Source organism: Hemitrygon akajei, chromosome 5 (genome assembly GCF_048418815.1).
Source record: "Hemitrygon akajei chromosome 5, sHemAka1.3, whole genome shotgun sequence".
Lineage (NCBI taxonomy): Eukaryota > Metazoa > Chordata > Chondrichthyes > Myliobatiformes > Dasyatidae > Hemitrygon > Hemitrygon akajei.
The window spans coordinates 10,635,448-10,649,269 of NC_133128.1; positions in this window are offsets into that span (position 1 = coordinate 10,635,448).

Sequence of the window (13,822 nt, forward strand, 5' to 3'; positions counted from 1 at the left end):
ACCGACTTATCAAACTACATACAGTGAACACCTATTGCCTGATTCATTCTTCATCTGCCTTTAAAGATTTAAAGATCTTAAAGATTAAAGATTAGATTTGCGGTTGGAACATACAGTGAAATGTGTATTTGAAACAATGAGCTGCACAGTCTGAGGTTTGTGCTAGAGGCAGCCTGCAAGTGTCTGTTGGCCCACAAGTTACTCACCCTTAGACTATGGAATATGGGAGAAAGCAAGAGCACCTAGAGGAAACCCATAGGTTACAGTGCGGAAATACAAATTCTTTACACACAGCAGTTGTATTTGAACCCAAATCACTGGACTGTTAAGCGTAACTCTAACTGCTATGTGACTTTCAGGAGGGGAGTCTGTTGAGTTGCAATTGTGTTATGGGTCCGCTGATGTAGTCATTACTCAGAGATGCGGCACTGTTACAGGTACTTCCAGCACAAAGAACTAATGCCATGCATTTACATCCATGTAACTAATTAACCTACTAACCCATCTGTCTCTGGAATGTGGAAGGAAACCAGAGCACCTGGAGGAGATTCACATGGTCACGGGGAGAATATACAAACTTTTTACAGACAGTGGTGGGCATTGAACCCAGGCCAATGGCACTGCAATGTTAACCACCATGCTCCTGTGCCATCCTTATTTACATTAAGAGTTTATTGAACAAAGTTCAAAGTAATTATCAAAGTATATTTACATTGCCATAAACAACCCTGAGATTCATTTTCTTGTGGGCATACTCAATAAATCCATAATAGAGTAATAACCATAACAGAATCAATGAAAGACCACACTAACTTGGGCATTCAGCCATCATGCAAACACCAACAAACCGTGCAAATAGAGAAAGAAAGAAAATATAACAATAAATAAATAAGCAATAAATATTGAGAACATGCGATGTAGAGTCCTTGTAAGTGAATCCATAGATTGTGGGAACATTTCAGTGATGGGGCAAGTGAAGATGAGTGAAATTATCCCCTTTGGTTCAAGAGCCTGATGGTTGAAGGGTGATAACTGTTCCTGAACCTGGTGGTATAAGTCCTGAAGCTCCTGTACCTTCTTCCTGATGATAGCAGTGAGAAGAGATCATGCCCTGGGTAATGGGGATCCCTGATGATGGATCCTGCAACAACACTTTGTGCTCACTGGTGGGAAAAGCAAAAAGAAAGGGAAGAAAAGACTTCCATTTTTTGAGTGCTTTTACATCTGGGAATTACAAAATGCTTAAAGTACTTTTGAAACATAGTCAATTGCTGTTAAATTTGAAACATGCCAGTTAAACTCTGGCCAGACAGCTCCCACAGACACCAAAGTGATATTGTTCAGATCATTTATTGTAGTACTTGTATAAAGGAATCTGCTGCTAAACACGGAGGGCCAAGGAGCATCATAGATGGGGGGAGGGATTGTCCATGTTTTGCGTCTGAATCTTACATCGAGTCATTGATGAGCAATGGAAACTGCAGACGGAGAATAATGAGGGACGCTCTCACGGAATCCCTGTCAGAGAGGGAACTTTTTTTTAAAGTTAGCATTCCTTTGAGGAGACTTAGTAGTGGAGTAGTTCAATGGAGACACACGAGATAGCAGATGCTACAATCTGGAGCGAATCCAAATTTGCTGGAACATAGTGCGTAGAACAGTACTCCACAGTACAAGTCATTTAGACAGCAATTGTCCATTTCTCTCTACAGATGTTGCCTCATCTTCATGCTGGGACATTGGAAAAAATGTTGAATTTCCCCATGGGGATGAATAAAGTATCTATCTATCTATCTATCTATCTATCTATCTATCTATCTATCTATCTATCTATCTATCTATCATCCACTGAGTTCCTCCAGTGCTTGTGTTTTGCCCATATGGTGTGACAGTTCTTCAGCCTTACACTGGTACATCAACTTGAATGCTTTGTACTTCACCCTGCACTCAGAGGGTGACATGAGTGTGCAACAAGCTGCCAGCACAGGTGGTGGACAAGACGTTGATTTCAACTTTTAAGAGAAGTTTGGATACATACATAATGGGAAGGGTATAGAGGGCAATGGTCCACATGCGTATCAATGGGATTATGTAGAATAATATTTTGGTATGGACTATATGACCTGAAGGGCAGTGTTTCTGTAGCCCAGAGCCTTGTGGGAGTGTGGAATTGCTGCCAGTGGAAGTGGTGGGTCCAATCACAACATTTTAAGAAAAGTTTGGATAGGTACATGGATGGGAGGGTGTGGAGAGCCACAGTCCTGCTGCCTGCTGCAGGCCAATGGCACTAGGCAGAACAACAGTTTGGCATGGACTGGATGGGTTGAGGACCTACTTCTGTGAGGTAGTGCTCTGTGACTCTATAGCAGATTGGCACAGACTAGATGGGCTGAAGGGCTTGTTTTTCTGCCATAGTTCTCTATAACTCTACAATGCTTCTGCACAGAATAGATGGGCTTTAGGGCCTGTTTCTTTGCTTTAGTGCTCTTTGACTTCTGCAGCAGGACTTGATCACACAGTCATTTGTCACACAGGTTCAAGCACAGTCCGTGCCCCACAGGTGAGAGAAAGGAAAAGATTTTGGTTCATGCTTAGCATTTCCTGAAGATAGGTACATAACTAACTGGATACTGTTTTGAGGGAGGAAGGTGGCCAAAATTCTCAGAGAATTCTCTGTTCAGTGCATCTTAAGTCATTACTTGGATAGGTCCAGAAGTTGTTAATGGAGCATCCAATTATTTTGCTGCACTGCGCCATCTTGTATCTATTACACATGTGGCAAATGTCTGGTTGAGGAAGAACTTCCTACCATGAGTCTGAAGACTATACTTTTTTCTAGGTCAAGCCTGTCTTAACTTAATAATCGAGGTTAACCAACATTTCTCAATTAAGTTATTTATCCCTTCATCTGTTTAATCATGTACTCAGTTCACCTCCAGAGTGTTTCTTAATAAGATTCAAAACCCCTTCTTGTTCTGTAATGTACAAGGCAAAACAAGACACTGCAGGTGTTGGAATGATGCAGGCTTTCAACCTAAAATGTTGACACTACCTTCTCCTCTACAGATGCTGCTCAATCCACTGAGTTCCTACAGCAAATTATTTGTTGTATATACATCTATCATCAAGGACCCCCACTTTCCAGACCATGCTCTCTTCTCGTTGCATCCATTGGGAAGAGGTCTCACACCTACAGCTCTAGGAATAGCTGTTAATCTTCAACCATCAAAATCTAATTTCACTCACCTCAACTCTGAACTGAGTCTGTGACCTACAGCCTCTTTATCAAACAATATATGTTTTCAGTTTCATCTATCTATCTATTTATTAATCTTTTATTTGCACTGCCTGCCTTTAACACACTGGTTGTTTGTTTGTCTTTCCATGCAGCTTTTCATTCACAGTACTTAGTTTTTTCCTTTCTCCTACTGTGAATGCCCGCAAGAAAATGAAACTGTAGTGACATATAAATACTTAGATAACAAATCTACTTTGAACTTCGAACATTCCAGTTGGTCAAATTCAGTCAAAGTTGTTTTTATTGTCAGGTACACAAGTGCGTGTGGTGACCGTTCATGTATCAGCCTGCTCAAATTAAACAAAGTCACACACAGGTGTTCTCCATGAAGGGGACAACCCCTTAGGAGAACATCATACTTAACTCGAGTGATCATATTACTACTAATAGTATTTGATTGTTTGTCAGCCTTTGAATAAGTATTTTTTTTCCTTAAATGCTATTGTATTTCTTTATTTTCCAGCCAATACCTGCAAGAAAATGTTTCTTAATATAGAAGATGATAACATATATGTACTTTGATAATATATTTACTTTGACTTTGCACAGGTGCAATGAAAAGCTTTCTTACAGCTGCATCTCAGGCAGGTGCTGCCAATTAAGAAACATTCACAAGATAAACTTAAATTAAATATAAGCACAACTTTTACAAGAAAAACACAATTACATTTGAAAAGGAGACCATTTTATTGCAAAGTGATTGTTGCTTATAGTGCTGCCAATTTTTGGTGATTAGGAGTTTGCCCCTCACCGTTTTATAAAGCTATAAAGAATTGTTCTTTCTCAATGCACAGTTAGAGCAGTGGGGATCGCAGACTTGAGAGGAGAATGCTCCTCTTATGGGATGTGGGAGGACAGGGAGGCCTCCAGCGTCCCTGATGATTACACTTGCAAGAAGTGCAATCAGCTACAGCTTCTTTTAGATTGTGTTAAGTTATCAGAGCTGGAGTTGAATGAATTCCAGATCATTCAGGAAGCTGAGGGTTTGATTGATAGAAAATACAGGAGGTATCTACATCCAAGATGCAAGACACAGGTAACTAGATTTCAGTCAGGGGGGTGAGGGTAATAGGCAGCCAGTGTAGAGTACCCCTATGGCCATTCCCCTCAATAGCAGGCGCAGTAACCACTTCGGATACTGTTGGGTGGATGTGACCTATCATTGGGAAGTCACGACGGTCCGGTCTCCGGCACTGAGTTTGGCTCTGTGGCTCAGAAAAGAAGGGGGGAAGAGATGGCGAGCTTTAGTGATAAGGGATTCATTGGTTAGAGGAACAGAAATGAGGTTCTGTGGACGAGAATGAGTTTCCTGAATGCTATGTTGCCTCCTGGATGCCAGGATCAGAGATAAATTGGATTAAGTCCACAGCATTCCTAAGAGCAAGGTGTTCTTAAGTGGGAGTTGTTCACATTCTTAAGTGAGTAGCCAAGAGTTGTTGTCCACAATGACATGTGTAGAAAGGTACTCTGCAAAGGGAGTTCAGGGAATTAGATTCTAAGTTGAAGGACAGGGTTATGATCTCAGAAAGGTTACCCATACCATTTGCAAGTGAGACCAGCAACAGGAAGATCCAATAGTTTTTCACGTGGCTAAGTAGATGGTGCATGAAGTAGAGCTTCAGGTTTTTGGATCTTTGGGCTCCCTTCCAGGAAGGTGGGACCTGTATAGAAGGGACAGTTTGCACTTGAGCTGGAAGGGAACAAATATTCTAGAGGGAAGTAGGCTACTGCTGTACAGTGGAGATTTAGAATTGGAGCAGAATGATAAGCAAAGCACTAGAACAGACAGTAGAGTAATTGTGGGGAAGATGTTCAGACTACATACAAAGTCAGGAATCGAAAGATTGAGCATAATGGGCTTAATGTTCTGATTGTGTATGTTTCAGTGCATGCAGTACTATAGGAAAGGCATATGATCTTAGGGCATGGAATAGCATGTGGATTTACGACATTGTAGCCATTAATGAAACGTGGTTGCAAAAGGGTAGCTCAGTGCTCCTTTGCTTCAGAAGTGATAGAGCAGGAGTCAGAGAAAATGTCATGGCAGTGCTCAGTCAGGACAGTCTGAAGAGCTCATCTACTGTGGCTAAATGGGTAAACTGAGGAATAAGGAAGGTATGCCCATGTTGATAGGATTATATTATAGACCACCCAAGTACACAGGATTTAGAGGAGAAAATCTGTAGGGAGATTACAAACTGTTGCAAGAAACAAAAGGTTGTGATACTGGTGATTTTAATTTTCCAGTTATTGACTGCTACTCCCATATTGTAAAAGGGATGGATGAGATAGATTTTGTCAAGTGCATTCAGGAAAGGTTCCTTACTCAGTACATAGAGGTTCCAACTAGAAAAAGTGCAATACTAGATGTTAGGGAATAAAACAGGGCAGGTGATAGAAGTTTGTGTAGGGGAACACTTTGCATCCAGTGATCATACTGCCATTAGTTACAAGATAATTATTGAAAAGGATAGGTCTGGTCCTCAGATTGAAATTCTAAATTAGAATAAGAATTTTGATGATATTCGAAAGGATCTAGCAACTGTGGATTGGGACAGTTTTCTGGTAAATGTGTACTTGGTAAAAGGGAGAATACAAAAGTGAAATTTTGGAAGTACGGTATTTCTATGCTCCTGTCAGAATAAATGGCAAAGGTAATAGGTTCAGGGAACCTTGGGTTTTTTGAGATGTTGAGGGCCTGGTTAAGAAGTGGCAGGAGATGTATATCAGCTATAGGCCGGAAGGAGCAAATGAGGTACTTGAGGAGTATAAAAAATGCAAGAGAACACTTAAGAAGGAAATCAGGAGAGCCAAAAAAAGACATGAGTTTGCTCTATCAGACAAGATGAAGGAGAATCCTAAGAGTTTCTACAGTTACGTTAAGAGCAAAAAGACTGAAGACTGGAAGATAGCTAAAGTTGTTCCTTTGTTTAAGGAATAAGCCAGGAAATTACATGCCGATGAGCCTGAGTTCAGTAATGGGTAAATTATTGGAAAATAATTGAGTTAACTTCCAAAGACAACTAAGGGACTGAGTGAGGCCTCCGACAGTTAGGGTTGACCATGGTGGTTGTATCTTTGCTATCTAGATACGCAAGCCTGGGCAGTACGATATGGAGAGCAAGCTGTTGCCCATGTAGCAGGTTCTCTCTCTCCATGCATCTGATAAAACCAAAGGACTGCAGAGATTGATACAGTTTGGTGCCAGCAGAGTCACAGGAGTTGCCAGTCAGTGTTGAACACAACATAGGACTACCTCAGGGACCCCAGTTCCGGATTTTTCTCTCGGGGTTTACTCCCGAAGCCTTCCCCATGTGTGGGTATAGCAGCAAGACAGCCGAGGTTTGAGATCAGAGTTTTCCTTCTCCTAGTTGAGCTGCCAACCAAGGCTGATAAGTCCAATCCACCCAAAGCAACTGGTTTTAAGCTGCCAGTAACCGGCCTTGCCCCTTCGCCTGTCAGTAGAAACATTTTCACCAGGCTTAGGAGCTAAGCCACACATGAAGGCCAGGAGCTGAACTTGGTTGTCAGGTGCATGCCATTGGGAGCATTTAATAGGTAATGGGAGCTTGTCCCCATTGCCACGCCTGGCTGTAACAACCTTTAGGAACCAAAGGGACTGATATATAAGCATTTGGATAGATAGGGTCTAATTAGGGATGGTCAACATGGCTTTGTGCATGGTAGGTTATTTCAAACCAATCTTAATGGAGTTTTTAGAGGATGTAGACAGGAAAATTAATGAAGGCAAGCAGTGGATGCTGTCTACATACTCTTTAGCATGGCCTTTGACAAGGTCCCATGTGGGTGGTTGGTCAAGAAGGTTCAGTGGCTTGGCATTCAAGAGGTGGTAAATTGCATTACACATTGGCTTCATGGGAGAAGCCAGAGAATGGTAGTAAATGGTTACCTCTCAGACTGGAATATTTTGGCGAGGCCTAATTTCGGGGATTGTGTGTTGTTCTGGTCACCTACATATGGGAAAGATCAATAAGACTGAAAGAGTGCAGAAAAAATTTACAGGAATGTTGCCAGGACTTAAGGACCTAAATTATGGGGAAAGGTTGAATAGGTTAGGACTTTATACCCTGCAGCGTAGGAGAATGAGGGGAGATTTGAGAGAAGTATTCAAAATTATGAGGGTATAGATAGGTTAAATACAAGTAGGCTTTTCCCACTGTGGTTGGGTGAGACTAGAACTAGAGGTCATAGGTTAAGGATGAGAGATGAAATAATTAAGGAGAACGTGATGGGGAACTTCACTCAGATGGTGGCAAGAGTGTGCCAGAGCAAATAGTGAATGTAGATTTAATTTCAAATTTAAGATAAATTTGGATAGGTAAGTGGATGGGAGGTGTATGGAAGGTGGGTGAATGAAACTAGGCACAATCCTCCAAACTCAACTTAAACAATGTCTTGTAAAACTTCAACATAGCATCCCAACTCATGGACTCATTGCTCTGATTTCTGAAGACCAATGTGTCAAATGCTCTCTTTACAACTCTATTTACCTGGGACACCACATTCAAGGAATTATGGACCTATATTCCTAAAATCACTTTGCTCTGTCATGCACCTTAGTGCCTTAGCATTCACTGTGTAAGTCCAACCCTGCTTTATTTGGCTGAAGACAAGATTACCGGTAGTTTTATTTGTCACAAAAAGGACACCACCTTATACTTGCCGATATTAAATTCCATCTGCCATTTTCCCAATTGGTCCAAATCCAATTGCAAGCTTTGATGGTCTTCTTCAATGTGCACTATGCTTCCAACCTCGTCATCTTGATGTAGGCCAGGTCTCTTCAAGGTCAGGATAGAATTCTTCCTTGTCTACATTGGAAGTTCCACAATGCTTTTAACAATCTAAGACACGTCAATGAGCTTCACAGCCAAGGAATTTATTCTAAGAAGTATCGGCATAACAGCATAATGTGGATAATTTGGCACATATAAAAAGGAATTTTCTTCCTCCTCCTCAAAGTCTAGTCTTCTAAATCCAGCAGAAAAGAGTCTAAAGATCTCATATTTCTTCCCCAGTGATGTGGACACAACTCAGCACATCATGGAAACCAGCAACCCCTCAATGGAGCCTGTCAACACTTCTCACTGCCTTGGTAAACCTGCCAGCATAATCAAAGACCCCACCCAACAAAGACATTCTCTCTTCTCCAATGGCCCACCCCTCCCTTGCATTGAACAGAAGATACATATGCCTGAAGCACGTACCGCCAGTTCCAAGGACAGTTTTTATTCTGCTATTATAAGACGATTGAACAGTCCCCTAGTATGATACAATGGACATTTGACCATAAGATATAGAAGCAGAATTAGGCTATTTGGCCCATTAGTCTGCTCCAGCATTTCATCATGACTGATCCATTTCCCTCTTAGCCTCAGCTTTCTGCCTTTACCCATATTCCTTCATACCCTGACTAATCAAGAACCTATGCCTCAAATACACCCAATACTTGGCTTCTACAGCAATGAAATCCACAGATTTACAATTTTCTGGCTAAAGAAATTCTTCCTCATCTTATTATGGAATAATACATAAATACCAGTATGTATTTACAATGTAAACAGCATTATAAAAAGTGGTTTAAAGTGTTTACTGTGCAGTGCAGTGATGGAGGTAATTGATAGGGGAGGATGGGGGTGCTAACTAGAATAGTTGATCAGGTGGTGTGAAGTTTTTGTTTTAATGACCCTACGAGGGGTGATTGATAAGTTTGTGGCCTAAGGTAGAAGGAGATGAGTTATACAGATCTCATTACACAGACGTGTAGTTCAACTCTTTGAGTGAAAATGCAGAAAGTTTGAAGTTAAGACCTCATCTCCTTCTACCTTAGGCCATGAACTTGTCAATCACCCCATGCTGTGGACCACTTCTGGAGGTCCAAGACGTCAACTTCTACAAAGAAGGGATCTGTACGCTCCACAACCACTGGACTAAGTGTGTAAATGTAGGAAAAATAAATGTGCTAGGTTTTCTAAAATTGACTCCTTCTACCTTAGGCCACAAACTTACCAATCACACCTTGTATAGGGTTTTCCTAAAGGCAGCTTTTGGAAAAGGCAGTTTGCAAGGTGGGCAATGTCCGGAAAGATATTTTCCTTCCCACAATTTTGTCCTGGACACATGGAAATCTACTATACAAGAGGTTAGTTATATTAGTTGTGGGTTTTTTATACATGCAGTTCATTGTAGATTGCAAATGAGCTCGAGGGTCATGGCTCGCAGAGACTGCTCCAACATAGATGACAATATATTGACAACAGACTTATTCACTCCCAGTTTCATTACAGCAAAGAAAGATGTTTTTACTTTTCACTCTTTTCAAAACCTCTAATTTAATAGTTAGTCCCTTTATCAGATGATAATGTTGTTCTGATGTTATGCCAGATGAAAAGCAAAGCTTCTATTGAAAGGGCAATTGGCTTCACACAGGCCTTTGTTGTGTGATAATTCTCTCATCTGTCATTCCCTTCAATACTTGTCTGTTTACATTTCCGTTCTTTGTCTCTGCATGCGGACAGAGGTCTGATACCATTGTTTTTTATCCTGTGCCAGGTCCGTGCTCAGCTACCGGTGCCAAGTTGACAAGTGCACACCCTGTAACGTGCCTCACCAACCTTCTCTCAATGCCCATGCCACTGCTATTCCCTGAATGTGCCTCTCTCTATTCAAAGTTGGTCAGGATTCAAGGTTGTTTAATGTCATTTCCAGTACACAAGTGTAAAGGAGAATGAAATAATCATTACTCCAGATCCAATGCAGCACAAAATAAACACAAAAGGATAAAGAACACAATAGTTAAAAAGAAAACCACAATATAAATTTTGTACTATGCAAAAGTCTTAGGCACATATGTTTAGCTAGGGTGCTCAAAACTTTTGCATAGTACTGTAGCAATTTTATGTATTGCATTGTAGTGCCAAATAAAAACTGCTTTCATGACATACATGAGTGATGATAAACCTGACTCTGATATGGGACTCTATTGTGGACTGAGAGTGGGAAGGGGCAGGGAGAGGGGAATCATGGTTGGGAAAAGGGGAAGGGAGAGGGAAGGGAGCAGGAAGCACCAGAGGGATATTCTGTAATGATCAATAAACAAGTTGTTTACCTTTCCTGTTGTCTCAAGGCTGGGTGTGTCTGCACCCATGCCATTCCTCCCCCCCCCCACCCTGACTCCTGGCACTCCTTCTCTGTCACCTGCCCCACACCCCTCCTGTGGCCCTCCACCCTCGCCATTCCCAACACCCTTTGGTCTTGCCAAATTTAAAAACTCACTCTCTGCTCCACGTTGACAAAAACAGTACTGCACAAAAGTCTTAGGCACCCTAGCTGTATACAGCATACGTGCCTAAGACTTTTGCACAGTACTGAAAATACATAAGAAAACTTATATACAAAGATTGCTTGTATGCCCATAAAGTGATGTTAGGCAGAGAAATGTCTGTACGTAAGGAAATGATAAAGTAGTGGTGGTGGGGGGGTGGGTTTTGCAGGAACTCCTCTGATTAAATCACAGGTCCCAATAGCTTTGATGCCTACGTGTCCTTTTGCACAGGCTCTATCTCAAACTGTGCAATCAGAGGGATGACGGGAGGAAAATGGAGGGATTTGAATATTGTGTAGGCAGAAGAGATTACCTTAATTGGCCATTTGATTCAGCACAACATTGTGGGCCGAAGGGCCTGTTCCTGTGCTCTACTGTTCAATGTTCTCTGCTCTATGTCAGCTTTGAGAAGAGATTGATCAGGCTGCATCTTCTCATCTTCCAGAAGTGACCCAAGTTCAATTCTGTTGCTCTCTGTGAGGAGTTTGTAGATTGGGACTACATGAGTAGCCTCTGGGCACTCCAGTTTGCTCCCACATTCGAAAGGCACATGGTAACATGGGTGTAATTGGACAGTACGGCTCTCTGTGCTGGAAGGGTCTGCTACCATGCTGTATTTCTTTAAAAAAAGTATGTAATGCCAAATTAAACTGATCTCTTCTCGTGCACATGATCCATATTTCTCCATTCCCAGACATTCATACTCTCTGCATAAAATATGTACTTGCCAGGCATGTCTCCTTTAAATTTCCCTCTCTCATTGTCTTTAAAATTATGACATTTTCAGCTAAAAAACTTTCCCTCTCTCACTTTAAATGTCTAGCCTGGATTGTTATGGTGTCAATCAAGGATAGCCATTCAGAACCAGAACAATGATTTTCTGTTTATCACCTCTCCTGTTGCCCCTTCCCTTTCTCCAATGGTCCGCTATCCTCTCCGGTCAGATTCCTTCTTCTCCAGACCTGTACCTTTTCTACCTATCACTTATCAGCTTCTTACTTCATCCCCTCTCCCCCACCTATCTACCTTCCCCCTCACCTTCGACCTTATCCTCCTTCTCCATTCCCACCCACCCCCACCCCCACCATCTTATCATGCATTGGAAACCAAATGAGAAACCTTAACTTCTGGCTTTTGCCCCTGTACTTTCCAGTCCTGAAAAAGGGTCTCTGCCTGAAACGTCGATTGTTTATTTCTCTCCATAGATCATGCCTGACCTGCTGAGTTCCTTCAGCAGTTTGTATGTGTTGTTACGGACTTCCACCACCTGCAGAATCTGTTTTATTAATGTTTTTCTCTGTTATGGAGAATGTCCTGACGAACCAGCAAACTGAAAGCGAAATCTTCAGTGAGGTTTTCAGAAGGCAGATTAAGTCTTCATAAGTAGGGTGGAATATTCACTGGTAGTGAAGGACAAGAGAGAATATTATTCAATGCTTTCGGGCTCTGCCAAGTTATCACTTTTCAGGAGGAGGACGCCACTGCGATCAAAGCAGATTAGGCCAGAAAACCATTTGTTTTTCAACAGAGCATGGCCCAGGCTGCTTCACAGGTTTCCGCTTTCACTACATCATCTAATGATCTGATAACAGACATGAGGAACAAAATCATCTCTCAGGACTTGGCCAGAGCCTGTGGGAGCTTAGACTACACTCAGTGACCATTTTATTATGTACTTCCTGTACCTAATAAAGTGACACTGAGTGTGAGTTCATGGTCTTCTACTGCTGTAGCTCATCCACTTCGAAGTTCTTTCAGAGAGGCTTTTCTGCACATCACCGTTGTAAAATGTGGCTATTTGAGTTACTGTCAGCTTGAATTGGTCTGGCTATTTTCCTCTAACCTCTCTCATTACAAGGCTTTTTCAAGTCAAGTGAAGTCAAGTCTCACTAATGTCTACAATGTCATAATTCCATGTGCTTATCCATGACTTAAGCTATTCCACCTTTCCTACAGTGTCCCTTACAATGAAATAGTAATGCTCAGGACATTCATCTCACAATATTTGACCTTTCCATTCTTGACTTTGTATGTAGGGTCAACATTTCCACAACATCTCTACCAATTGTTCTGATGCGTTAGTTCTCATTCCTCTACAACTCTAGTTTAAAACCACTCCATCGCCATCCCAGCTCCTATGCAGAACTAGCAATCTTTCCCACTAGGATATTAGTCCCTTTCCAGTACAGGTACAAACCGTCCTTTCTGTACAGGTCCCAACTTTCCTGGAATAGGACCTAATAATAAAAAATCTGAAGCCCTCACTCCTGCACTATCTCCTTAGCCATGTGCTAAACTGTATAATCTTCCTACTTCTGGTCTCAGTAGCACATGGTATGAGATCACAACCCTGAAAGTCCTGTCCTCTTAGCACCAGCTCCGTGATCTCAGCAGTCCTCTTGCTCACATCATTGGTACCTACATGGACCACCACCTCTAGCTGCCCACCCTCCCACTTAAGAATGCTGTGGACTTGATCTGAGGTGTCCCTCACCTTGGTACCCAGGAGGTAACAGCTCTCCACTCCTCCCCATGTCCCTTCTGAGTCACAGAGCCAGACCCAGTTATAGAGATCTAGCCACTGTGGCTTTCCTCCCTAACAGTATCCAGAGGGGGTATATCTATTATTGAGGGGAATGGCCACAGGGTTCTTCTGAAATGACTGCCTATCCCCTTTCTCACCTCTGACGGTCACCAAATTACCTGTGTTCTGTGCCTTTGGTGTAACTACCTTCCTGTATATTCAGTCTATCAACCCCTTAGTTAATCACCCTGTCTATCACCCCTTTATCATTTCAACAGGGTTTAGAACACCACAACATCTTGCTGTTGCCATTGGGCAGAAGGTACGGAAGACTGAAGTCCTACACCATTAGGTTCAGGAAGAGTTACTTTCCTGCCTCCATTAGGTTCTGGAACTGACCTGAAGAACCCTAACCCTCAGCAATGGAACCCTATAGATAACTTCTTGCACTGCAATGAACTTGTCTCTGACTGTTTTTACACTAATCTCTTCACTGTCTTGTATAATTTATGATGTGCATAAAATCCACTGGAGGCTGAAAGTCCGAAGTGCTTGATCTGTGGTTGAAGGGCTGCCTGTGTGCGAAGACTGGGAGGAAGAAAGGGATTTGTTTTGCTCTTGTTTTATTGATGTTGTTGTTCTGCTGAGCATGCAG